Here is a 15056-nt window from a genome sequence, read left to right on the forward strand (position 1 = left end):
CTTGTCCTAATTCACATGGAAAGTGCCATGAGAGGAAGGTCTGAAATGTGGACGTTGGTGCAAAGCTTGGGACCCCCCACCAATGCTGCCATTAGCTGTGGGTGGGTTGCTCAGGGGCAGGGAGAATTGATTTCTTTGCTGCTGAGAAAGCTGCCAGGACAGGTCCGTGGGCACCAGAGCTCCCCGCTTCTTCCAGCACATGCCAGGCTCTGTCACTCCTGGAGGAGGGTCATCGAATCATAGAAGATCAGGGTTGGAAGGGTCCTCAGGAGGAATCTAGTCCTACCCCCTGCCCAAAGCAGGACCAACCCCAACTAAATCATCCCAGCCAGGGCTTTGTCAAGCCTGTCCTTAGAAACTTCTAAGAAAGGGGATTCCACCACTTCCCTAGGTAATGCATTCCAGTGTTTCACCACCCTCCTAGTGAAAAGGTTTTTCCTAATATCCAACCTAAATCTCCCCCACTGCAACTTGAGACCATTCCTCCTTGTCCTGTCATCTGCTATCACTGAGAATAGTCTAGATTCATCCTCTTTGGATCCACCTTTCAGGTAGTTAAAAGCAGCTATCAAATCCCCCTTCATTCTTCTCTTCCATAGACTAAACAATCCCAGTTCCCTCAGCCTCTCCTCATAACTCATGTGTTCCAGTCCCCTAATCATTTTTGTTGCCCTTTGCTGGACTCTCTCCAATTTATCCACATCCTTCTTGAAGTGTGGGGCCCAAAACTGGACAGTGCTCAAATAAATCGGTTAGCCTCTAAGGTGCCACAAGTCCTCCTGTTCTTTTTTTTTAGTTATTAAAGAAGTGTCAGTAAAAGGTCAGAATGCGATCGTCTCAGTCCTTCTCTTGAAAAGTGTAAGCTCATTAATTAGTTCGCCACTTCATCAAAAATAAAGGGGACATGCACCAGCCTTTGTCATGTGAGCAACTTTCCCAAGCACTTTGGACAAACTCAGGAGTAAGTATAAAATAGTAAAATAAGTTTATTAACTCCAGAAAGTTAGATTTTAACTGAGTATAAGTATTGGTCACAGAGGTCAAAAGTGGTTACATAACAAATGAAAACAGACTCCCAGTCTAAACTCTAATTTGAATATACTAAGCAAGAATTGGATCAAACAGCTTTTCTCACTCACTGCTTGCTCCAGGCCATGTTGAGTTCTTAATACACAGACTGAATTCCCTCTCAGCCTGAGACCAATCTCTGCAGTTCAAATTCTGAGTCTTCCAGACAATCTTCCAGGTGTTGAGATTGGGGAAGAGACAGGCCACGTGGAGGTGTCTTTGACTCTCATTCATATTTTTTCTCCAGCTGCTAGGTAGATTCTTGCCGTGATGCTGGGGTTAGTTAGCCCCCAATATGGAGCAGCAGTTTGCCTCCTGCACCTTGTGGTAGGCATGTCACAGCTCCTTCATTTTGACCCCGCACGGCAGTGTGTCCCTGTCATGGCCCCTTCCTATCATGCATCACGAAATCTGAGTGCGCACCTCGGGAGTTACACCGCAGAAAGCTGCTTTCCTGTGCAGAAACTTGCCCGTGTAGACAAGCCCGCAGAGGACTTCCATAAGAACGCACGACAGGTCATAGACTGGGTCAGACCAATGGTCCGTCAAGCCCAGTGTGCTACCTGAGAGCGACCAGTGCCAGATGCATTGGAGGGAAAGAACTGAACAGGCTTGTTGACCTGCAAGGTGAGGGTCTTTCACCTTTATATTTAACTTAATTGTTGTCGATTCCTACTTATCCTATATCTAACTACCCCTCCTCTGAGGTCTCTGGGCAAATCAGGTGTGAACCACTCCTTTGACACAGACGTGTCCCAATCCAGCTGAATTGAGGCAGAATTTGGGCCAATGTCAGTTTGGAAAAGGCCTGCTTCACCCAGCAGGTTTCTCAAAGTATCCGTTGCTGTGAACCGCATGTCGTGTGGATGTGCGAACTCCAAAGATAGCAAACATGAAAAAAAAAAACGCAAAGCCGGTTCTGAGGTTTCCAGAGCCAGGCCTGAGGGTTAAAGAGCTGTGTTCAAAAGGACAAGGGGGCTCAGCAGCTATAAAAAGAACTAGTTGCAAAAACAAAACAAAAATTACATGGAAAAAAACAACCAAACAACAACCACCCAGAAAAGCTCCCATCACTCGCCCATCACCATTGTAGATCTTGACATCTCCTGCCTAATGTGACATCTTTGCTTTGCGAACAAGAGCCCTGGGGAACTCTCTGGCTCTTTCCCTCTCACTGGGGAAAAGGTTCCACATCTTCTCTCAAGTAGTTTTCCTCCCAACAGAAGATTTATTTTAAAATTTACCAAATAAATTCCATTTGAAACAGAAATCATTCCAGTCTATACTGGGTCTCTATTCTCGTACATGCTATTTCTCTCACATTTTCCCCCAAACCTGATTCCTTTGGAGTCAGGTTTTTATTGCAGGATTAGCCACCATTTGCTATTTTGTAGGAGGGGGCTAGAAGAAAACCTGAATTATACTGTAACACTGAAAGTGATCACAGAATCAGCCTCTTACCTTACACTAATAAACTTCATGTGCAATTTCCTTGTTGCTGGTAACAATTTCTTCAAAGATTACAAACTATAAACCTTTAGGGCAGTTTTCTCTTAATTCCCATTTTCACCCAGTGAGCTCTGTGTGAAATCACATTCTCCCATAACCTAGGAGCCTTCCATTTCTGAGGGTTCATTTCTCCCTGGGTCTTCTCCCAGAAGTGTGGGTGGAAGGGGTCTCACACTACGGGGGAAGGCTGCATCATGAGAAAAACCACCTGTGCTCTACTTTCACACTTTCTAATCTTTCAGAGTAGCAGGAGGCGGAACAGTGAGACACATGCATTAGACTCAAGAGCAAAACTAAGAGACCAAACCACAGACTCTGGACTCAGCATTCATGTATCCTGCAGTCTGAACTTGGAATCTGTTACATTCCCTCATTGGCTACCATCATTTAACCAACACGGAAGTGCTTCTTGTCCAGCAAGGCAGCCAGTTTGGGACCCATAGGCATGGCATGGCTCTGAAGGAATCAGCTGTTTCTCTCTGTGCTTCAGGAAACTTGGGATCCAAATGGTGAAAGACAGTTGTTCCCAGTTTCATCATGGCATCCTTTAGAAGTGTGAGCAATTCTAAAAACAGTTTACCTTGGCCACAGGTCACCATAGCGTCCATCTCTGGGGTGAAAATCAACCACTCGTACCTCTCATTTCTACCTGAGTTCTTGTCAAATCTTTGACCTTAGTTGTAGCAATTTTACACGGCTCTGGCGTAGAATTCTTCACCAACCACACGACATACCAGTAGCGATACTGAGGTAGAACTCCCCCAAATATGCCCTTTTGTTTCTTTAATCTGGTGGCACAGATTTAAATAAGGGACTAAATTCAGGTGCGGCTTAGAATCCCTCTAAGACACCAAATGTCAGGTATCTACTCAAAATAGGTGTCTTTCTGCAGCTCTATCACATTCCTCATGGATGCCATTTCCTACACATTTACAGCATCTGCCAGGAGTGAGCTGAACAGAAATGTCACTTCCATTTTTCCCATCTCTACCTAGGAAGGGATTGCATTTCCCAAATAAGAGGCAACATGCACCTGATTAGGAAGGGAAGATCTTCAGGAGCAACCTCCTGCAGGGCATGGGCCACAACTGCTTTGGGAGGCAAATGAATGGGTCTTTTGCTTAGTTCCAAATCATTTACTAGAGAATCCTCTTCCCAGCCCCTTTGGGAAATATTGATCTTACCAATTGAAGAACAGGGGGATAGAGATGGTGATGGAGAATCCCTCTGATTTACCCTATGTTCTTCTGTTGTTACAGAGGGGAAAAGACATTTTTCCCTATCCCTTCCCCATTCCTGCTCTTTGTTATACTTCAATATATTTTAAGGGAGGAAAACGGGAGTAAAAATATCTGCCTTCAGGAAAACCTGAAGCAACAGCGCTCTGATGAACTGTGACAACTGGGAATGAAACAATATGATCCTGGTGGGGGAACTTGATGACTAACAATTGTTTTTAAATGGGGGAACAGTATAACTGTTATGCGCAGGGTTTGTTTAGACTAGGAAAAGTGATGGAGTTTAGGTCAGGTCAAGGGGAAAGCTAATGCCAACCACTGCACCTCGGCTGCATCTGCACGACAACTGTAATTGTCTTTTAACACCAAGATCACTAACTTGAGCAGCCAACGCCATGTACAGTCCTAGTGGATGTATGGCACGGGTAGTTTTTGCCTCAGTGTAGCTTGTTGGGAACAAACCTCTCTCCCCCACCTGGAGCTGATGAACATTCCTGGCTGGAGGGACACACGCTCCTTTGACCCAAAAGGAAAGGAGTTGATAGAAAACATCACAGGACTGACCCCAAAGAAGGGTGAGCTGCAAAAGGCAGGAGCAGGCAACTCATCTGGGGGAGCTGAGTAACCACGGTGAAGATGGGGCACAGATCACTAAGTGGGAATTAGCAAATGTGATTTAAAAGAAAAAAATACCTTTGGCCAGCCCTAGTCAAGGCATTTGTTACAGATCACTCCCTTGTGGATTTTCTGATGTCTAATAAGGGTTGAGCTCCGATTGAAGCGTTTCCCACACTCAGAGCACGTGTAGGGCCTCTCTCCTGTGTGGATTCTCTGATGTGTGATTAGGGTAGAGCTCTGATTGAAGCTTTTCCCGCACTCAGAGCATATGTAGGGCCTCTCTCCTGTGTGGATTCGCTGATGTGTGATAAGGGCTGAGCTTTGATTGAAGTGTTTGCCACACTCACGGCATCCATAAGGTTTCTCACCCATATTGATTCACCGATGTATGATAAAGTATGAGCTCCGATTGAAGCGTTTCCCACACTGAGAGCATCCACAAGGCTTCTCACCTGTGTGGATTCTTCTATGTGTGGTCAGTACAGAGCTCCGATTAAAGCTTTTCCCGCACTCAGAGCACATGTAGGGGGTCTCTCCTGTGTGCGTTCTCTGATGTGTGATTAGCGTAGAGCTGTGATTGAATCTTTTCCCGCACTCAGAGCGTATGTAGGGCCTCTCCCCTGTGTGGATTCGCTGATGTGAGAGGAGGGATGAACTGTCAATGAAGTGCTTCCCACACTCAGGGCATCCATAAGGTTTCTCACCCGTGTGGATTTTCCGATGTGTAATAAGGTGTGAGCTCTGCTTGAAGTGTTTCCCACACTCAGGGCATCCGTAAGGTTTCTCACCCGTGTGGATTTTCCGATGTGTAATAAGGTGTGAGCTCTGTTTTAAGTGTTTCCCACACTCAGGGCAGCCATAAGGTTTGTCATCAATGTGGATTCTCTTATGTGCAATGAGATGCGAGCTCTGCTTGAAGCATTTCCCACACACACAGCATGCGTAAGGTTTCTCACCCCTGTGGATTCTCTGATGTGTGAGAAGGTCCGAGCTCCCTTTGAAGCTTTTCCCACACTCGAGGCATGTGTAGCGTGTTCCTTCCAAGTTCATTCTCTCACGTGTAATAAGGTCTGACTGGCTACCGAAGTTTTCCTCTGGCCTCTGCTGACTCTCACAGGCTTTTGTTTTTTCTGGGCGTGCACAGCTCCCAGAATCATTCCCTTTGGACCTTCCTGACAACATCCCATGGGCTTCTACTCGCTCCGCATCTTCCTGCTGGGGTTCCTCCTCGTTTTCACTCACCATCCCAACACCTGACGGGAGACCGAGCGAATCCAGACGTAAGTCTCTGCCTGCGCCAGAGAGAAAGGAAATCTCAGAGAGAAGAATGGAAAAAGGGATGAAGGAACCAAAATGTGTACAGGACAGATCAAACCTATCAGGAGCTGATTTTCCCTTCAACCTTCCCCAGAGGAGAGAAAGGAAGGGATCAGTTCTGGGTCCGTATCTCAGAAGAAATCTCAGGGGACAGCGAGATTGGGGAGGGACCTGCTGCTAGTTGTCAGTCAGGATAGGTGGGAAGCCATGAGTGACCTCTGCCTAACGATTCTACATCTGCAGGGAACAATCCTGAACTTGGAGAGCTCACAAGGTCTTTGTAGGGCATCCCAAATGTTTCCTGTATTCACCGACAGTTTTGGGGTTGGTTTAACCAATGCCTCACCTATGCAGGGAGCTCTCGGGAGCACTTTTTTCTTAGAGTCATGAAGGTCTGGGACGCACGACTCCTCCCCTCGTTCCAGCTGCGAGATCACATCAGTTCTGGAAACTGGAAACCCTGCTCAAGGCAAAGAAAACAAGGGAGGTCAGTGGAATTTGTGGGATACTTGTCACAAAGAATATTCCATGCTTTTAAGCCCAGCTCACTTTTAAGTAGTAACGTCCCAAGGCCGGCTTCCTTGGCTCAAAGTGCCAGGAGATGATTATTATAAATCATATTCATTACCTTAGTGCCTAAGGGCCAACTGACAGTGGGTCCTCATTTTGCTAGGCACAGTACAAACCGAGAATCGTTGATGGCCCGTGCCCTGAAGAAGTTACAATCTAAATAGACAAGGCAGACACAGAATGGGGGAAGGGGTAGAACCCACCAGCAGAGTGAACTCCGTGAAGGCAGAGTGGCAGATCTGATCAACACAGGCCTAGATCTTGAGACTATCGGATTTAATGTTACAACCAGGGCCAGTGTTTTCTGGAAATTGTCGCTAGGACTGCATTTTTTCCCAAAATTACTCTTTGTTTGTGGAATCACCGTTAATATCCGGAATTGCTGATCAGAGGGTGGGTGGGGCATGCAGGGTCACAATCCCCCAGATTTCTCCCTGGAGACACCCGTCTCCTCCCCAGGGCACAGGCTGGCTGCGGTTGAGACTTGATGCCAATTTCTTCCCTACTCATACAAGTCTGGGATCGGCAGTGGGACGCCAGGCTCTCTCATCATGCTGCAGAGAGGACGGCAGTCACAGCTGCTCGCGGCCGTGTCCACAGCACCTCTCCCCTGCTCATCTGCCCTGTACACAGCTGGTTCATGCCCCGTCTCTCCAGCGCACAGCTGGCTCTAGGCTCTCAATGCCCAGTATCTGAGCCCCACCGCCCCCACACAGCCGGCTCCTGTCCCCTCCCCCCAAGGCACTTTCAGGCTTTAAAGGATTAGATATTGCTCACGTTTGTCAATTACTCTCTTTTCATTGCCTGCAAACTCTTGCCCTAATTATGACTGTTATCTGTAGATCTAAGCCAGCCCTTGAAAGCATGAATTCTTCACAGACTATGATGCCGAGATGCGCCACATGATACCAGGAAGGGCTGCGGGATGGGTTTCCTGTGCAAGCTGGTATCACTACAGGGTGATGAATGCCAGATCTCAAGGCTGGTTATGCAGAGCTCCACCTTTTGAAGGTTTACCCAACGCAGAAAGGGGTAGTGACGGATTTCCCCTCATTCAGGAGACTGAAGACAACAGACTTTTGGGGGATAAACAGCTGAGTTTGAGCTGACTGAGAGGGGTCTTTCTGGGCTAGAAACTCACAGGACCTGATAACCACCAAGAGGTAACCCTTTAAGAAAGGTTTTAATACACTTTGGAACCGATCAGGGATTCCCATGAGGACCGCTGAGGGAATGAAGGTAAACACACATTTGGATGCTCTTCTTCTTTTATGAGAACGGGAACACGAAGGGCAGGGATATCACTGAATGCAGGATCTCAGCAGGACTAAGTGTCAGGATAGCACCATATTGCAGCCCATTGGAAAACATAATCCCAACTACACATATAAAATGATGGGCTCTAAATGAGCTGTTTCCACTCAACAGAGCGATCTTGGAGTCACTGGGCACAGTTCTCTGAAAACATCAACTCAGTGTGCCACGGCAGGCAAAAAGCAAAGAGAATGTTGGGAATCATTCTGAAATGGATAGATAAGACGACAGAAAATATCCTATCGCCTCTATATAAACCCATGGTACACCCACATCTCGAATACTGCCTGCAGATGTGGTTGCCCCATCTCAAAAAAAGATATATTGGAATTGGAAAAGGTTCAGAAAGGGTAACCCAAATGATTACAGGTATGAAACTCTTCTGTACGGGGAAAGATTAAAAAGACCAGGACTATTCAGCTTGGAAAAGAGACAAAGGGGGGATATGAGAGAGGTCTATAAAATCAAAACTGCCGTGGAGAAAGTAAATAAGGACGTGTCATTTACTCCTTCTCATAACACAAGGACTCGGAATCACCCAATCAAATTAATAGGCAGCAGGTTTATAAGAAACAAAAGGAAGTATTTCTTCACACAACGCACAGTCAACCTGGGGAACTCCTTGCCAGAGGACGTTGTGAAGGCCAAGATTATAATAGGGTTACAAAAAAAACCCAAAAAACACCATGAGAAATCTATTGAGGACAGGTCGTGAATGGTTATTAGCCAGGATGGGCAGGGATGGTGTCCCTAACTTCTGTTTGTCATAAGCAGTGAATGGGTGACAGGAGATGAATCACTTCATGATTCCCTGTTCTCTTCATTCCCTCTGGGACACCCGGCGCTGGTCACTGTCGGAAGACAGGACACTGGGCTAGATGGACCTTTGGTCTGTCCCAGTGTGGCCGTTCTTAAATACCAGGGAACCTAGTGAGTCCAGTGCAATGGGAGGGAGTAGGAAAATCCCTGGCTGTGGAGAACACTGGGAAATTAGAAACTATCATTCACAAGCAACAGACTCTAAATAGTCTGGAAAAGCAGAATGTGAAAAATAAGAATCGGGGTCATGTGACTTCAGGAATGAGGGACTCAAAAAACCAAGTCTGCAGAGAAGAGAGATTGTGGCTATTGCACATGCGGATGGGGGAGCAACTCTCCAGGTCTCAAGGATTTTCACCAGCAACCGAGGCCATTGTCCCATGCACGGGGCAATCCGGAGCAGTGAGGAGTTGTGTCATCTGTAATCCTGGCTGGGTTTCAAAGTTCTGCTGCTGGAGCTCCCTTGTCTGGATTCCCCCAGATTCCCGGAGATGCTGCCCCGAGCAGGGTCTAGGGAGAGATCTCTTGTAGGAAGCCCAACACCCTCCTCCTTGTGAAAAGGAAAGGAGGACTTGTGGCACCTTAGAGACGATCCAATTTATTTGAGCAAAAGCTTTCGTGAGCTACAGCTCACTTCATCGGATGCAAACTGTGGAAAGTGTAGAAGAGCTTTTTATAGACACACAAATCATGAAAAAAATACCACCTCCCACCCCACTCTCCTGCTGGTAATAGCTTATCAAAAGTGATCACTCTCCTTACAATGTGTATGATAATCAAGGTGGCCCATTTCCAGAACAAATCCAGGGTTTAACAAGAACGTGGGGGGGGGGGGGGCAGGAAAAAACAAGGGGAAAGAGGTTACCTTGCATAATGACTTACCCACTCCCAGAGCTGGATATGAAGCAGGGGAATCTCCCCTAAGCCTGACTGGTGGCTTCCCCCTTCGTATTTCAAGGCACCCGCTGGTTAGTTGGGTCAGGCTCCAGCACGAGGAGTCTGGTCCTTTTTCCCAGCCCCATCTAGGTAGGTTATTTTCTGTTCACCAGATTGGAGCATTTCCACCTCCGAACCTCATGGGTCTCTTCCTAGAATGTAGGCCACTTATTAAACAACTCCCAGCAGGTCTGCCACCCCCTGGCCTCCTCCCTTTCTCCACCCTGTGCATTTCCTGCCCCGCTCCAACCTCCAAACCAGATGGTGCAAACCTTCCACTCTCCCGTGTATTTCCTGTCCCTCTCCCTCCTGCAGGAACAGATCAGAACCCCCCACAATAATCCCTACCTGAGCTGGCTCCTCTGCAGCCATGTCGCTCCCTTGTCCCATGGGAGGACGGGATGAACCGGAAAGAAACATGAGCGTCGTTCTGCAACCTGGCCGGGCAAGAAGGGCTGTTGTGGAAGTTTAGGAACGGGCATTAGTTCATTTCACACCACGCTTCCCACAAGCTCTTTCCCTGCAGAGCGAGATCTGAGATTCCTCCGTGCTGAGAAAATGCTCAATCTCTGGCTTACAGCAGAGACCTGGCCCCTCCTGCCAGGCTAGGCCCACAGACACACTTTTAACCTCCTTTCTCCCTCCCGCATCCCAAAACAAAGTCTCTGAACGCAATCCTAGAAAAAAGCAGAACCAAAGGAGTCCCTTTCGAGGATTCCCTCTGACACTGACCCCACGACAGCCACACCCCAGCAGGAGGGACATGGAGTCAGGAACTGGGTTTTCCTCTCTCTCATCCTCGTCTTGTCCACAGGAAAGTGATTCTCCCCACAGTGCAGTAATACATCTGTCTGGGCAGATGAGAGAGCTGGAAATCTCTTTCAAAACTCTTTTATCCCACGGACCCTGTCAGTCTCTCTATCTCCTTTTCCCTGTGCCCTCTCCATGCCTGTCTGCTAGGAAACTCTCATTCCTGGGTTGTTTGCTCCCCCATGGCTGGATTTGCTCCTGCAAATGGCAGGAGAAATGGGGTGGGGGCTGTTTGTGTCGAGTCATTTTATAGTCCTTCACTGCCTGCCTGGGATTTCCCCATTGCCTGCCTAGGACCCCCACCTGCCCTCCACCAGGATCTGCCAGGCCATTTGCCTGGGACCCCCTCCTCCTCCCAGCAGGACCCCCTGACGCTTTACAGGAGGACCCCTCACTCTGCGCCTGGGACCGCCCCACCACAGCGCTGTGCACTGGGCATAGCAATGGTCCCAGGAGCCAGCTGGGCAATCCCAGGCAGAGCCCCTGGCACAGCACCAGGCAGCGTCTAATCCCCTGCCCCACCTGCCCAAGAGACCCCCACCCCCACTGGTCTGCAGCCAACAGGCCCCCAACCATACCCACCTCCAGGACCCATAGCCTTAGGGCTGGGCACATCAGAACTACCCCCCGAAACCCCAAACCCTCCAGAACCCACCAACCTGACTAGGGTCCCCCCTGCCCAGCCACCCAGAGGCCTCCCCCTACCACAATGCCCCTTCAGCTCCCGCTGCAATCTCCCCACACAGACATGCACCCCCCAGCAACAGTGTTCCCTCACAGTGTCTGGTAAGTGGACAGAAAGTTATCACAACCCCCTGCTGGCCAGTCACACAGGCAGGGGGAGCCCGGGGGGACGCCTCTTTAACAGGAGAAGGGAAGCCATGGAGGGCCAAAATAAGTAAGACATTTCCATACTCTGTCACTAGCAAATAATGGCCACCGTGGATCCACCCCAGAGTTGGCTACAGCTTTGCACTGCCGGAAGCCCCCCCTCACGGAGACCCTTTTTCATGGGGTTTGGGATACTTCTGGACCACGCTGCACTCAGAGGGACCTCCTCATCCTGTGCCAGCTGGAGAAAAGAAAAGGGTCCAGCCAACTTGACCTATTCGACATTGGTGAGGCCTGTATTCGACATTGGTGAGGCCTCATCTGGAGTAGTGTGTCCAGTTTTGGGCCCCACACTACAAGAAGGATGTGGATAAATTGGAGAGAGTCCAGCGAAGGGCAACAAAAATGATGAGGGGTCTGGAACACATGAGTTATGAGGAGAGGCTGAGGGAGCTGGGATTGTTTAGCCTGCAGAAGAGAAGAATGAGGTGGGATTTGATAGCTGCTTTCAACTCCCTGAAAGGGGGTTCCAAAGAGGATGGCTCTAGACTGTTCTCAATGGTAGCAGATGACAGAACGAGGAGTAATGGTCTCAAGTTGTAGTGGGGGAGGTTTAGATTGGATATTCGGAAAAACTTTTTCACTAAGAGGGTGGTGAAACACTGGAATGCGTTACCTAGAGAGGTGGTAGAATCTCCTTCCTTAGAGGTTTTTAAGGTCAGGCTTGACAAAGCCCTGGCTGGGATGATTTCACTGGGAATTGGTCCTGCTTTGAGCAGGGGGTTGGACGAGATGACCTTCTGGGGTCCCTTCCAACCCTGATATTCTATGATTCTATGAACTCTCCTGTTACCAACTGGGAACACCCATCCCCCAAACAGGGGGAGGCCCCTGGCTTTGATGGGTATTGAATATATGGCTAGTCTCTTTTATCAGCAAACATTTTTAACAGAGAGAAAGGAGGGAACAAATGATTCTCAAAGGAGAAGGAAAGATGATCATTGTTGCAGGGGGGTTAATTTCCCAACCAGGATGGAGAAGCTCTCAGGGCGACAGGTTCCCCCCAAAGAAGGACAAGTTGCTAGGATTTAGAGACATGGGGAACAGACCCAAACTCGAGAGGATTTTTAATTGACATTTGATAATGACATCGTAAGAGGGAAACCTGAGATTTGAGATCAGTGTTCAGAAATGAAAGAGAAAGGTTGGAAATCTGAGGGATTTTGGATCCATTTATGCAAATTATAGAGAGGAAAGTGGAAAATGAGAGGGATTTTAGAGCAGTTGTTGATAGGAGGTTGTCACGGAGTCCCTGGGCGATGCTCTGGAACTGCTCCCTACGAAGCCAGGCAGGACTCTGGGGCAGTCGCCTTTCTGTGAGCAGCCTGTCTTCAGGACACACGGCTCACCCAGCTTCCACCTTCCTGGGTCTGACCTCGGACCATTCAGCCTCCTCTGCCCCTCCGTCCGCTTCTCACAGCGAGTCCGCTCAGGCAGGGCTCCTGGGGAAGCCAGAGGGTCCTGCACCCCAACTCCGCAGTCAGACGGGACTCTCAGCCAGCCAGTAAAACAGAGGTTTATTAGATGACAGGAACATGGTCTAAAACAGAGCTTGCAGGTGCAGAGAACAGGACCCCTCAGCTGGGTCCATTTTGGGGGGGGGGCAGTGAGCCAGACAACCACGTCTGCCCTTCACTCCATGTCCCATCCAGCCCCCAACTGAAACTCCCTCCAGCCCCTCCTCCTCTGGGCTTGGTTCCTTTCCCGGGCCAGGAGGTCACCGGATTCCTTTGTTCTCCAACCCTTTAGCTCTCACCTTGCAGGGGGGAAGGGCCCAGGCCATCAGTGGCCAGGAAACAGGGTGTTGGCCATTCTCTGTGTCCAGACTCCTGCACACACCTGCCCTCTAGGGCTCTGCAATGATCATACACCCTTATCCCACCACCTAGATACTTAAGAACTGCCTAGGGGAAACTGAGGCACCCCCACACTATTCAGAGGAAACATTAAGAACATTAAGAACAGTCCCACTTTGTCACAGAGGTAAAAGCTGAGTGTATTTCCCACCACTATTTGGTCAATGAATAGAAATGGGCAACATTGGCAAACGTTTTAGATCCATATTCAGGAATCTGAGAAAAGGTGTAAATCTGAGATTTTCATCGTAATTTATAATTACGGAGACAGGGAAAGCTCTCAGGGGCATATTCAATTAGAAGTAGACAACTAGAGTAAAAGTGGGGCAAACTTTTTTATCAATCTTTAAGACGTACAGAGAAAACGTGTCACAAACTACGCAACTGAGAACATGGGATAAACGCCAAGACCGGGGGGGGGGATTTTATGTGGCTATTAAAGAACTAGCTGGAAAAGGGGGGACCGTTTGTCATATAAAATCCAGCCTGTCCAAAACATAAACAGAGAGTGATCGTCGTCGTCCCCCCGGCCCCGGTCACCTGGGCAGCAGGGAGCCCTCTGAGGGGCTGACTGAAGGGGGCGGGGGGGGGGAGCTGGAGGGCTCCCTGGGGGAGGGGAGGGGGCGGTAGTGGGGGATGGGCAGGTGGGGGGCAGGTGGGGGCTGGGGGCAACGGTGCGGCAGTTGGGGGCATCAAGTGGGACTGGGAAGCCGGGATCGGGGGCAGCCCCATGGGGGACACGTCCCCTCCCTTCCCCGCCCCGGCAGAGACCCGGCGTCTCCTCCCACCCCCACGCCGGGGCAGCCAGGTTGGGGGATGGCTCCGGGCTCCAACTTCCCACCGACATCGGGTCAAATCACTGCAGATAAAACGGGGGGGGGGAGGGAAATCCCGGCCCCCCCACGGGAGGGGAGTTTCAATGGACATGTGAGGAGGAGGGAGAGACGGGGGGGGGATCGGGGAGACCAGAGAGCGGATCAATGGGAGGGTGGGGGGGAGTTTACAACAAGGTGGGAGCTACCGAGAGGGAAAAGTGGAAAACTGGGGGGCATTTGTGCCCGTGGGGGGGAGGGGATCCAATTAACTCCCCCGCCGCCCCCCACTTCCTCCCGGGAATTTCCTGGCTGCACAGAGACAATTCAACCCCCACCCCCCGCAACTCCGGCTTCTCCCCCCAACACCCCCCAAGGGACCCCGCCCGCCGGGCCCCAGTCTCTGCCCCCCCCAATCCCAGCCGTGCCGGGGGCAGAGAGTCACTTTCCTGCCCCCCCACCAGCGCTCCCCCCCGCCGCGGGGTCTCCCACTCACCGGGTCGGGGGCGGGCAGAGCCAGGGGCTGGTCCCAGCTGGAGAAAGCCCCCCCCGGCCGGGCACGGGGGGGTTAATGACGGGCCCCCCCAGCACAGACCCCGGAGGGGAGCCGCAGCTGCTCCTCCGAGAGACCCGACACGAGGCAGCGCCTGGGGGCGGGGCCTGGAGCAGACCGGGGGCGGGGCAGAGCCAGGGGGCGGGGCCTGGGGCAGACCGGGGGCGGGGCAGCGTCTGGGGGCGGGGCCTGGAGCAGACCGGGGGCGGGGCAGCGTCTGGGGGCGGAGCCCGGAGCAGGCCAGGCGCTGCCTCGTGTCGGATCTGTAGGAGGAGCAGCTGCGGCTCCCCTCCGGGGTCTGTGCGGGGTGGGGCCCGTCATTAACCCCCCCGTGCTCCGGTGAGTGGGAGACCCCGGTCGGGGAGCGCTGGGCGGGGGGGGCAGGAAAGTGACTCTCTGCCCCCTACCTGCCCATCCCCCACTGCCGCCCCCTCCCCGCCCCCAGGGAGCCCTCCAGCTCCCCCCCGCCCCCTTCAGTCAGCCCCTCAGAGGGCTCCCTGCTGCCCAGGTGAACGGGGGCCGTGGAGGGGGGGGGACCATCACTTTCTGTTTATGGATTGGACAGGCTGGATTTTATATCACAAACGGTCCCCCCTTTTCCAGCTAGTTCTTTAATAGCCACATAAAAGCCCCCCCGGTCTTGGCGTTTATCCCATGTTCTCAGTTGCGTAGTTTGTGACACGTTTTCTCTGTACGTCTCAAAGATTCCTCAAAAATACCCTCAACGTTTGCCCCACTTTTACTC

At 50.8% G+C, this 15056-nt stretch overlaps 1 pseudogene; it reads right to left on the reverse strand.

Moving 5' to 3' along the window:
* Positions 1-4520: 4520 nt before the first annotated feature.
* Positions 4521-13793, reverse strand: LOC140904838 (uncharacterized; annotated as a pseudogene).
* Positions 13794-15056: the final 1263 nt, after the last annotated feature.

Source organism: Lepidochelys kempii, unplaced genomic scaffold (assembly GCF_965140265.1).
Source record: "Lepidochelys kempii isolate rLepKem1 unplaced genomic scaffold, rLepKem1.hap2 scaffold_94, whole genome shotgun sequence".
NCBI classification, from domain to species: domain Eukaryota; kingdom Metazoa; phylum Chordata; order Testudines; family Cheloniidae; genus Lepidochelys; species Lepidochelys kempii.